At 34.8% G+C, this 11393-nt stretch overlaps 1 pseudogene; it reads left to right on the plus strand.

Moving 5' to 3' along the window:
• The first annotated feature begins 4651 nt into the window (after positions 1 to 4651).
• Positions 4652 to 6041, plus strand: LOC104658701 (annotated as a pseudogene).
• The last annotated feature ends 5352 nt before the right edge of the window (positions 6042 to 11393 follow it).

The following is an 11393-nucleotide window of genomic DNA, read 5'->3' on the forward strand; positions in this document are numbered from 1 at the left end:
AGTTAAAACTGATCAGGCATGCGATACATGAGCACATTTATTTGCAGGACCCCGTAAAATTACAGTAATGGAAAGGCAGCATGATGTACAAATAGTTACAGCTACATCCTAGACTTGCATAGAGCAGCATATATGCCAGACTACGTATTAATTATTAAATATCATGTAAGAATGCTAAAAGTAGAGTACAATAACCTAGTGAATTCCTTCATGTTTAAATTTATTAAAATAAAAATATAGAATTTTAAAATCTGGGTATGTTCATTTTAGTTTAACAGGATATTTAGTCTGACAAAAATTGAAAAAGCCTACAACCCAACACCTTTCCCTCTTTGACTAGATGACAACATTTTCTTTAGCATTTTTTAATGTTAGCAGAAGCTCCAGTTATTAGCCCTGTGATGAGTGAGTTTTGGCAGTCTAGAAAAGACAGTACTAGTTCTACAGGGCAGTGTTACCATTTTTCTTAAAATTTTTCCTTGTCCATTACTAATTATATGTAGACCTTTTGTAAATTAAGAATTTCAAGTTTCATGCTAATTTATGTGACTGATAGCAGCCTTTACTCAAAGAGTAGCTTCTGTTTATATCTTTATCAAATGTTGCTCTATCTAGTCGGCTTTTTCCTGATTGCAAATCTGAAGGAGTGTTTTTTTCTGTCCTAGAAAGCATGACTGCAAATCTGAAGAAGTATTTTGTGTGTGTGTCAATGCAAACATTGCACTGGACACAGTTAAATAAGTAAGGAAGACTTTATTCAAGGCCATTACAATAGAGGAGCAAGACCTAATACAATCTGAACTCACCTTTCCTGAAACAAGGGGTGAGAAAGTTTTAAGCACTGGAGGAAGAGGGAAAACACAGGCCATTTGTATTGGCTGATTGGCTTTACCAAAGGACAAGTAAAGTTTCTTTTATTTTTGTGACTGGAGGTAGTTTTATAATTTGGAGCAAGCCACCCACTCAGGAAGTTAGGCTCCTGTGTTCTTACAGAGACCCAGAGGTAACACTTTATCTTCCTTGATAATTACATATCAAAGGGATGGCTCCTGGATCCTTGACAAAGACAATCCTGAGTTGTGAAACTGGTAAGAGGCTTTTAGAAAGATTTACTCTCAAAGGGGCAGATAAAGGATTTACAATTAAAGTTTTCTGAAGTAAATGCTCTAAGAAAAGGTAGGTCTGGGGCCTAGCTAGAGTCAAGAAAGAGCCTGTCTAAAGCTTAATCAAGCTGGAAGTAACTTTAAGCCCATCTTGATCACAAGTATTAACAGAGGTTCAGTTGTGAACACTGATGAGAACCCTATAATAATGGCAAATGGTTGGGATGCAGAAGTTATCCCAGTGATGAATCTTACCAGAGTTTATTATGATTATGATGATGTACTCATTAGATGCATTTAAGAAATCACCATGAACGCCATTCATAAGGTGAAAGTGTATTGTGTCCATGTACATGTGAGTCAGACCTTTCATTGATTCTTACCCCTGAGTCAGACCTCTCACTGATTCTCACCGCCCGCCGACAGAAATGTGTGAGAAAAACACGGAAAATTTTTCATTGCACGTGTTTTCATAATTTTTGTTAATCTGACACAAAATGGACCATATTTATATTTCGAATCCTTGTAGCCCATCGTGGACTGTTATGATGTACAGTGGACATCTGTAACATCTGAGGCTTTCAGTTAATTCTGTAAATTACCACTGGAGTATAATGGAATTAACTTAGAATTTAGGGTGGGAAAAATAAGGTGAAATTACAGGTAGATTTATATCTTTGTCAAAAAGACTTTTCTAATTTAGAATGTTCCAAAGGTAGAATTGATTGGGTTGGGAGGTAGAGAACTCTCTGTTAATCGGAGTATTCAAACTGAAACTTCATATGAGACATAATCAAAAGAATCAATAAATCGGTTGAAAAAACAGAATTATTGACCTCCAAGGCCCTCATTTTAACTTCGCAGTAATTAGATTTGCCATCTGTCCAGCCAAAGTTATTACCACTTTCTTATTCAATTATTATTACTTGAATGCTAGTTATAATTCATCTGAATTCCCATGTTTTTGTTTCATAGATTTAGTTAGAATATTAAATGAAGTATTATGCTTGAATGTATTTATCCTAAACGTACTCAAAACAAAAACAAAAGTCTTCTAGCTCTCTGTTTGCCCAAATTAACATGTAGTTGAAAAAAGTCATAATTAGTAGGTAATGTAAAGCAATAGAAACTTTGAAGGCCCTTAGCTTCCTGAAGAAAATTTTCATAACTGAAATTATCACTGGTTTGTATATACAAAGTTTCTCCCAATAATTAGGCAGTAGTTAGTATTTTAAAATCCTATCTAAGGGTGTTGTGTTGAATTTTTAATACATTCTTTTTTGTTGGATAATTTGGCTGAATATAGATTATAGTAAAATATTCTGAAAAGGTTAAAAAATTCAGTCAATTGTCCAGTACATTGTCTTTCTAATGAAAAGCACCCTGGAGTTTCCAAACATTCACATGAGCACAAACTTCATTTTCCCATACAATTTTATTGCATAAAGACTCCTTCCAAAGATTGTAAAGGAATGGGTCTTTTTTGTTCTTTTCATTTTTTCAAGAGTAGAATTTCCATTTCCTTTACTAGCCATTTTTGGCAGATAATAATCATTTGGCATATTTTTATGATGTTTTGTATCACTTACTCTAGACATAAGCATTTCCCCTTGAGAAGTTTTCTAAAGAGAGCATTTGACAACTACTTAAAAAATAATTGGATGATATTCTCAACATTTATCCATTACCCATTTTATACTGTGCTTAACAAAGAAATGCATTGAAGAGAGACTTACAGTTCACAAGAAACTCCAGGAGAAGCAATTACTTTGGCACCAAAACTATATTTCACTTCTTGAATTAATTGATTTGGGAATCAGCAAACTGGAACCATAATGCACATGCATTACACAAGACTCTTGCCCTGAAGCTTATAGTTAATGAAATAAACTATTGAAAAAAAAATGTAGCTTTGGAAAATGTTTTAAATGTAGTATTGTGTTCCAATTCTTTTTTGGTAAACTTTTTAATCTGTCAGGTTGAGGAAAATGTGATTGATTTCAAAAGTGTCACTCTGATAGAATAAAGCCATCTCAGAAAAGAAGAGATTGTCAAGGGCAAACAGGTACCAAAGCACTAGCTGATTCCACATGCAGAGTATTTGTATCATATGTGAAGCTGTAAAGAATTCCCACACAACCTAACTAAATATATTTTGTGATTTGTAGTACTGAACAAATATTTGTTCCTGCCACTTGTTTTTATTAAATATTGTAAACTCATGACCCATAGGCTGCATTTAATAAGTTTTGTTTGGTCTGCATATTTTTGTTTTTCTTTGTTCTTTTTCTGAATTTTAAAATGTGTTAACATTTAAACATTATTTAAATATCCAGATGTCTGGTATTTCTTGAAAAATTGAAACTCCAACTGTGTTGGGCCCCCTGCCGCACATGGCTTTCATATACTCATTTATGTATTGATCTTTTCAATTAGTGAATAAATGTTTGTTGGAAACTAATTATATGCCAGGCACTGATGTAGGAATTGGAAATATAGAAGGTCCCTGCTCTCATGAAGCTCCTATATTAGATAGAGAGGGAATGCATTTTTCTGGTTCATTACAAATAGCATCTCTCTTTATTTATGTGTTTTCTTGGCTTAAAATTGTAATTCCTAGTCTATATACTTGGAATGAAAGATGACATAAAGTTAACTCTAAAGCCATTTTTAAATTAATGTTTTTATTTTGCCTTGAGGACTTTTTAAGATTAAAATCTGATACCTTAAATTGTATGAGTAAAATTGTAATTTAAGAAGTGGCAAAGATTGTAAATACTTATCATATTTAACTAAAATGTCAGTTAAGTATAATCAGCTCTGATTTTTTTCTCATTTTCTGTTTATCAAACATTTATAGAGCATTAATTATGCACTATAAAATATTTTAAGTATGAAATTACATACATGATAAGACATGACTCCTCCTCTTAATGTGAAATAAATTTAACACAATGTGATATACTCTAATAGAGTTTACATACAAAGTGTAATTCAGAATATTTAAAAAAGAAAGCCAAATTTTTCTTGGGAATTCAAGGAAAGTCTCACAGAAGAAGGGACATTTGGTTCTTTCTGAAAGAAGATGACAAAAATGAAAAATAGTCATTTTCTAGGAATATAAGACCTGAGAAACAGAATGTACAAACCATGAAAGCATAAGGTGTCATAATATAGAAAACTGATCGTCCTAAAATTTATTTAGTCAGTGGTTCTGACTTACTTTTCAACAAATCTTTCTCTGGATCTGTTAATACTGTGTTACTAAATGGTTGGACTGTCAATCTCCTCTGCCGACATCAGCTTAGCTTAAGTGTACTTGTCAAAAAGAAAGGCTTTTGGTTTCATCTGAGACCTACTGAAACAGAGTGCATTTGCATTTTTTGAAAGAGTCCTCTTTGATATTTACAACAATAGGCTGGTATAATATATTTTCCCATAGAATTAACAAGGAAACAAAAAGTGTTCTATAAAATTGTAGAGCTTTTTTCCCCCCAGTGGGTTTGCCGCCAGAAAACAAGTGTTGTGAAAAGTAACCCAAGAGCCAAATGGGAGAGGAACACACTCATATCAGCATTGTTGTCATTGGACACATAGATGGGGCAAGTCCACCACTACTGGCCATCTGATCCACAAATGAAGTGGCATCGACAAAAGAACCGTTGAAAAATTTGAGAAGGAGGCTGCTGAGATGGGAACGGGCTCATTCAAGTATGCCTGGGTCTTGGATAAACTGAAAGCTGAACGTGAATGTGGTATCATCATTGATATCTCCCTGCCAAAATTTGAGACCAGCAAGTATTATGTGACTACCATTGATTCCCCAGGACACAGATACTTTATCAAAAACATGATTATAGGGACATCTCAGGCTGACCATGCTGTCCTGATTGTTGCTGCTGGTGTTGCTGAATTTGAAGCTGGAACCTCCAAGAATGGGTGGACCCATGAGCATGCCTTTCTGGCTTACACATTGGGTGGGAAACAACTAATTGTTGATGTTAGCAAAAGGGATCCCACTGAACGACCCTACAACCAGAAGAAATATGAAGAAATCATTAAGGAAGTCAGCACATACCTTAAGAAAATTAACTACAGCCCTGACACAGTAGCATTTGTGCCAGTTTCTGGTTGGAATGGTGACAACATACTGGAGCCAAGTGCTAACATGCCTAGGTTCAAGGGATGGAAAGTCACTCGGAAAGATGGCAATGCCAGTGGAACCAAGCTGCTTGAGGCTCTGGACTGCATCCTACCACCAGCTTGTCCAACTGACAAGCCCTTGCCCCTGCCTCTCCAGGATGTCTACAAAATTGGTAGTATTGCTACTCTGCCTATTGGTGGAGTGGAGACTGGTGTTTTCAAACCTGGTTATGGTGATAACTTTTGTTCCAGTCAGTGTTACAACTGAAGTAAAGTCTGTTGAAATACACCATGAAGTTTTGAGTGACTCTCTTCCTCAGAACAATGTGGCCTTCAATGTCAAGAATGTGTCTGTCAAAATTGTTCATTGTGGCATTGTTGCTGGTGACAACAAAAATGATTCACCAACGGAAACAACTGACTTCACTGCTCAGGTGATTATCCTGAAGCATCCAGTCTAAATCAGTGCTGGCTATTCTCCTGTACTGGATTGTCACACAGCTCACATTGCATGCAAATTTGCCGAGCTAAAGGAAAAGATTGATCGCCATTCTGGTCAGAAGCTGAAAGATGGTCCTAAATTCTTGAAGTCTGATGATGTTGCCATCAGTTGATATGGTTCTTGGCAAGCCCATGTGTGTTGAGAGCTTCTCAGACTATCTTCCTTTGGGTTGCTTTGCTGTTCATGATATGAGACGGAGAGTTGCCATGGGTGTCATCAAAGCAGCAGACAAGAAGGCTGCTGGAGCTGGCAAGGTCACCAAGTCTGCCCAGAAAGTTCGAAAGGCTAAATGAATATTATCCCTAATACCTGCCACCCCAGTCTTAATCAGTGGTAGAAGAATGGTCTCAGAACTGTTTGTTTCAATTGGCCATTTAAGTTTAATAGTAAAAGACTGGTTAAGGATAACAATGCCCCATAAAACCTTCAGAAAGAGAGAAGAATGTTTTGTGGACCACTTTTTTTTTTTTTTGTAAGTGGCAGTTTTAAGTTATTAGTTTTTAAAATCTGTACTACTTTTTTTTTTGGAGACAGAATCTCACTCTGTTGCCCAGGCTGGAGTGCAGTGGTGTGACCTCGGCTCACTGCAACCTCCGCCTCCTGGGTTCAAGTGATTCTCCTGCCTCAGCCTCCCTAGTACTTGGGACTACAGGCGCTCACCACTGTGCCCGGCTAATTTTTTTTTTTTTTTTTTTTTGTATTTTTAGTATAGACGGGGTTTCTCCATGTTGGCCAGGCTAGTCTCCAATGGCTGACCTCGGTTGATCCACCAGCCTCAGTCTCCCAAAGTACTGGGATTACAGGTGTGAGCTGCTTTGTCCAGCCTAAAATCAGTACTTTTTTTTTTTTTTTTTTTTTTTTTTTTTTTTTGAGACAGAGTCTTGCTCTGTCACCCAAGCTGGAGTGAAGTGGCGCGATCTCGGTTCACTGCAAGCTCCGCCTTCTGGGTTCACGCCTTTCTCCTGCCTCAGCCTCCCAAGTAGCTGGGAATACAGGCGCCCGCCACTATGCCCGGCTAATTTTTTTGTATTTTCAGTAGAGAGAGGGTTTCACTAATATCAGTACTTTTTAATGGAAACAACTTGACCAAAAATCTGTCACATAATTTTGAGACCCATTAAAACAAAATTTAGTGAGAAAAAAAAAAATAGTAGAAACCTCAACTTATAAGTAGTTGCTTATTGTAAATTATACACAATTGATTCCTAACTTATCAGAAAGTGTGTGGCCAGTTTTTTAAGTCAACTGTTTGGAACTCAGAATTTCCAACAGAAATTACTGTGTACATAGTGCTCAATTCATAATCCATCAGAGAAATATCCATATCCTTCAATCAAGTATGAAAGTAATCCACTTGCCACACTCCTTTGATGGCAATGATTTAGAGTTTTGACTTGGTCTTGCAAAAGGACCCTGAAGCAGGATCTTAACTTGCCATTCTGTTCTGCATTTCAGTTAAAACACAAGGTAAATGGGATAGTAAGGTGTCTGAAGATACATTGGAAAGAAATGAGAGAAATGGAATCAAAGGAGATAAGAAATGACAGAAAAGGAATATGTTTTTGGAAGAGTTGGATGAACTGAGTAACTAAGGACACATCAAGTTATAGTGACCTCTATCTCATCTACTGTTTTGGATTTTTGATGATTCAGAATTTTTGGAACAGGAGAGATGGTGCTCTAAAGCTGTGCTGTCCAATTTGGTAGCCACCAGACACATGTGGCTATTTAAATTTGAATTAATTAAAATTAAATGCAACTAAAATGTATTTCCTCAGTTACACTAGTCACATTTCAACTACTCAATGCTACGTTTGTTTTATGACTACCATATTGGACTGCAGAGATACAGAACATTTTCATCACTGTATAACATGTATTAGTTAAAGAAGCCAATAGTAAGTATTTTAGGCTTAGTGGGCCATGATCTGTGTCTCATACTCCCCCTTTTTTTTCACAACCTTTACAAATGTTAAAAACATTATTAGCTCATGAATTGTACAATAAAAATGTAGAGGCTGGACACCGTTGGTTAATCTCTGCTCTAGAACATCTCATCCTTTTCCTCTAATGAAGAGCAGATTAGGAGGTCAGAGGTAGGTTCATGATTACAAAGGTTTTCTTGATCCTAAAATAGGTACTTACGCTTCACGTTGAAATTTCAGCAAGAATAGGGGCATGATCCTTTCTACCTCTGCTAAGAACTGTGATTGGGTCTATATGTTTCCTCTACCGTGCCCTCATGAGCAGGGCCATATTTTTAATCTCAGTGCTCATGGGTGGTGGTACCTGAGAAAATATATTACAATGTGATTGCTTTGGAAGCATCAGTCTTTTTGACGATGGCATTTTCAGATGAATAAATTACTAAAAATACATATTGATGAAAGATTCACATGCTCTGTTACAATATCATTATAATTAATCTAAAAAGTCATTCTCTATTTAATGTAATGAAGTGGAGCATCTTATAGAGTATTTATGCTCATTTTTAAAAAGATGTGTTATATTTATAGCGAGAGTTTAAATTTATGTATATATTTTGCATCATAAAAATGTGATCATTTACTACAATTTTTTCTATTACTAAAATTCTAAATATTTTATATTTCTTCTTTAGCTATCACCACTGGTAATAGTAAATATGAAGTTTCTAATCCTAATTTTGCTTCAAAAACAGAAAAGAAAAATCTAGAAATATTTTCTAAAATATTTATGCATTCAATTCAATGAGATTTATTAAATATTAACTATGTGACAAACTCTATGCTGATAAGTAGTTAATATTATATATATGATATATATAATAGTATTTTATATATATATATATATCAGTTTGAAGCATGAATAAAATAATTCAATTGTGATTTGACTTAATAACACATTATGTGTTTGTAAAGTGTTTAAGCCTTGTTGGGTATTTGTCATTCACTGCCTAGTTTATTCCTCACAAAAATCTCATGGAGAAGACACTATTATTACACCCATTTTAGAAATGAGGCACATTTGCTTACTTCTGTCAGGATTATCTTTTCTACTACTATATGATCCAGAAAAATGCAATGAGACATGTGAAAACCTCAAGCAGTGCCTAGTTCATGATAAAAACTCAAGTATTAAAACTCAAAGCAGTATGACAGTAGAATATAGTAGTTAGGACTATAGGCTTTGGAATCAGACTGTGGTTTCAGATGCACTCCAGCGCCAAAACCAGACAATGACATTGTAAAATAGGAAAACTACAGACCAGTATCCCATGAATACAGATGCAACTATCCTCAGCAAAATATTAGCGGATAAAATAAAAGTAATTGTACACTATGACCAAGTGGGAATTATCCTGGGTATGCAAGACTGGTTTAACATTTGAAAATTAATTAATGTAATTCATCACATTAACAGGTTAAAGAAGAAAAATCACATAATCATAACAATAGATGTAGAAAAAGTATTTGAAAAATCGAACACTCATTTATGGTTAAAACTCTCTACAAACTAGAAATATTGGCGGACTTCTTCAATTTGCTAAAGAACATTTACAGAAAAAATCTATGGCTAGCATCACACTTAACAGTGACAAGCTAGAAGCTTTTTCTCTAAGATTAGGAGTAAAGCAAGAATATCTCCTCTCACTACTCATATTCCATATTGTACTGGAAGTCCCAGCTAATGCAATAAAACAACAAAAAGAAAACAGAGAAAAAAGGAAGTAAAAAGTGCACAAATTGGGAAGGAAAAAATAATATTTTCCCTATTCACAGATATCATTATTTATATAGAAAATTCCAAAGAATCAACAAACAAGCCTTAGAACTTATAAGTGATTATAACAGATTTGCAAGATACAAGGTGGTATGGGTTAGCTGTGTCCCCACCAAATCTTAACTTGAATTGTATCTCCCCAAATTCCCACGTGTTGTGGGAGGGACCCAGGGGGAGGTAATTGAATTATGGGAACCGGTCTTTCCCATGTTATTCTTGTGATAGTGAATAAGTCTCACAAGATCTCATGGGTTTATCAGGGGTTTCTGCTTTGCTTATCTCTCATTTTCTCTTGCTGCCACCATGTAAGAAGTGCCTTTCACCTCTTGCCATGATTCTGAGGCCTTCCCAGCAAGGTGGAACTGCTAAGTCCAATTAAATCTCCTTTTGTTAACATACAAAAGTCAGTTGCTTTCCTATATACCATCAGTGAACAACTGCATTTGAAGTACAAAACACAAATTCATTTATATGAAAATTAAAAACAGCACAAAATATTTGTCCAAAAATGAAATATTTAGATATAAATTTATCAAAAACATATAAAACTGTATGAGAAAAATTATAAAACTCTGATTTAAAAAATCAGACAATTTAAATAAATGAAAACATTCCCTGTTAATGTGTAGAAAGATTCAATATTGTTAAGATATCAGTTCTTCCTACCTTAATCTACAGATTCAATGCAATCCCAATCAAAATCTTAGAAAAATTATTTTGTGGATATTGACAAACTGATTTGAAAGTTGAAACAGAAATGCAAAAGACAAGGTATAACCAAAACAATAACAAAGAAAAATAATTGACGGATTGATTCTACCTGACTTTAAGACTTACTATAATGATATAGTAAGTAATAGAGACATTGTGATATTGGTGAAATAGACAAATAGGTGAATAGCACAGAATAGAGAAACTGGATATAGACCCAGTTAATACAAATGAGGTCAACTGATCTTTGACAAAGGAGCAAACACAATTTTATGCAAAAATCAGTCTTTTTTTTTTTAAAAAATGGTAGTCTATTCACATACAGAAACTGAACATAGACTCAAACCTTATATTTTTGGCAAAAATTAGCTAATAACAGATCACAGATCTAAATGTAAAATAAACAATAAAGCTTCTAGAAGATAATATGGAATAAAATCTAGGTGATCTTGTGTTTAGTGATGACTTTTTAGATACAAACTAAAAACATAATCCAAAAAATACAAAAATAATAAGTTGGGCTTCATTAAAATTAAAGGTTTCTGATCTGCAAAATATACTGTTAAGAAAATTAAAATAAAGGCTTGGAGAAAAACTTTTGTAAAACAAATATCTGATAAAGGACTCATCCAAAATAGACAAAGAATGCTTAAAACTCAGCAATAAGAAAACTAACTGTCCGATTAAAAAAACAGGCAAACTATGAGAACAGACAACTCAACAAAGAAGATATACAGATGGCATTTAGGGTGACTTGATGCTCAATATCATACTTGATCAGGGAATTGCGAATGAAAACAGCAGTAAGATAGCACTGCACACCACTAGAATAACTAAAATCCAGTACACCAACAACACCAAATGCTGATGAGCACATGGGGCAACAGAATCTCTCATTGTTTGTGGGAATGTAATATGGTATAGCCACTTTGGAAGACAATCTGGCAGATTTCTTTTCCCCCTAAACGAAGTTAAGCATTGTCTTACCACACGGTCTAGCTATTGCATTTGTTGCAGGTTAATTTGTGTCTCCCCAGAAAGGTATGTTGAAGTGCTAAGTACCTTAGAATGTGACTTTGTTTAGAAATAAGATCTTTACTGAGGTTACCAAGCTAAAATGAGGTCATTTGGTTCAGCCCTAATCCAACATAACGAATGTCCTTATAAGAATG

The sequence above is a fragment of the Rhinopithecus roxellana genome, chromosome 6 (assembly GCF_007565055.1).
Source record: "Rhinopithecus roxellana isolate Shanxi Qingling chromosome 6, ASM756505v1, whole genome shotgun sequence".
Taxonomy (NCBI): domain Eukaryota; kingdom Metazoa; phylum Chordata; class Mammalia; order Primates; family Cercopithecidae; genus Rhinopithecus; species Rhinopithecus roxellana.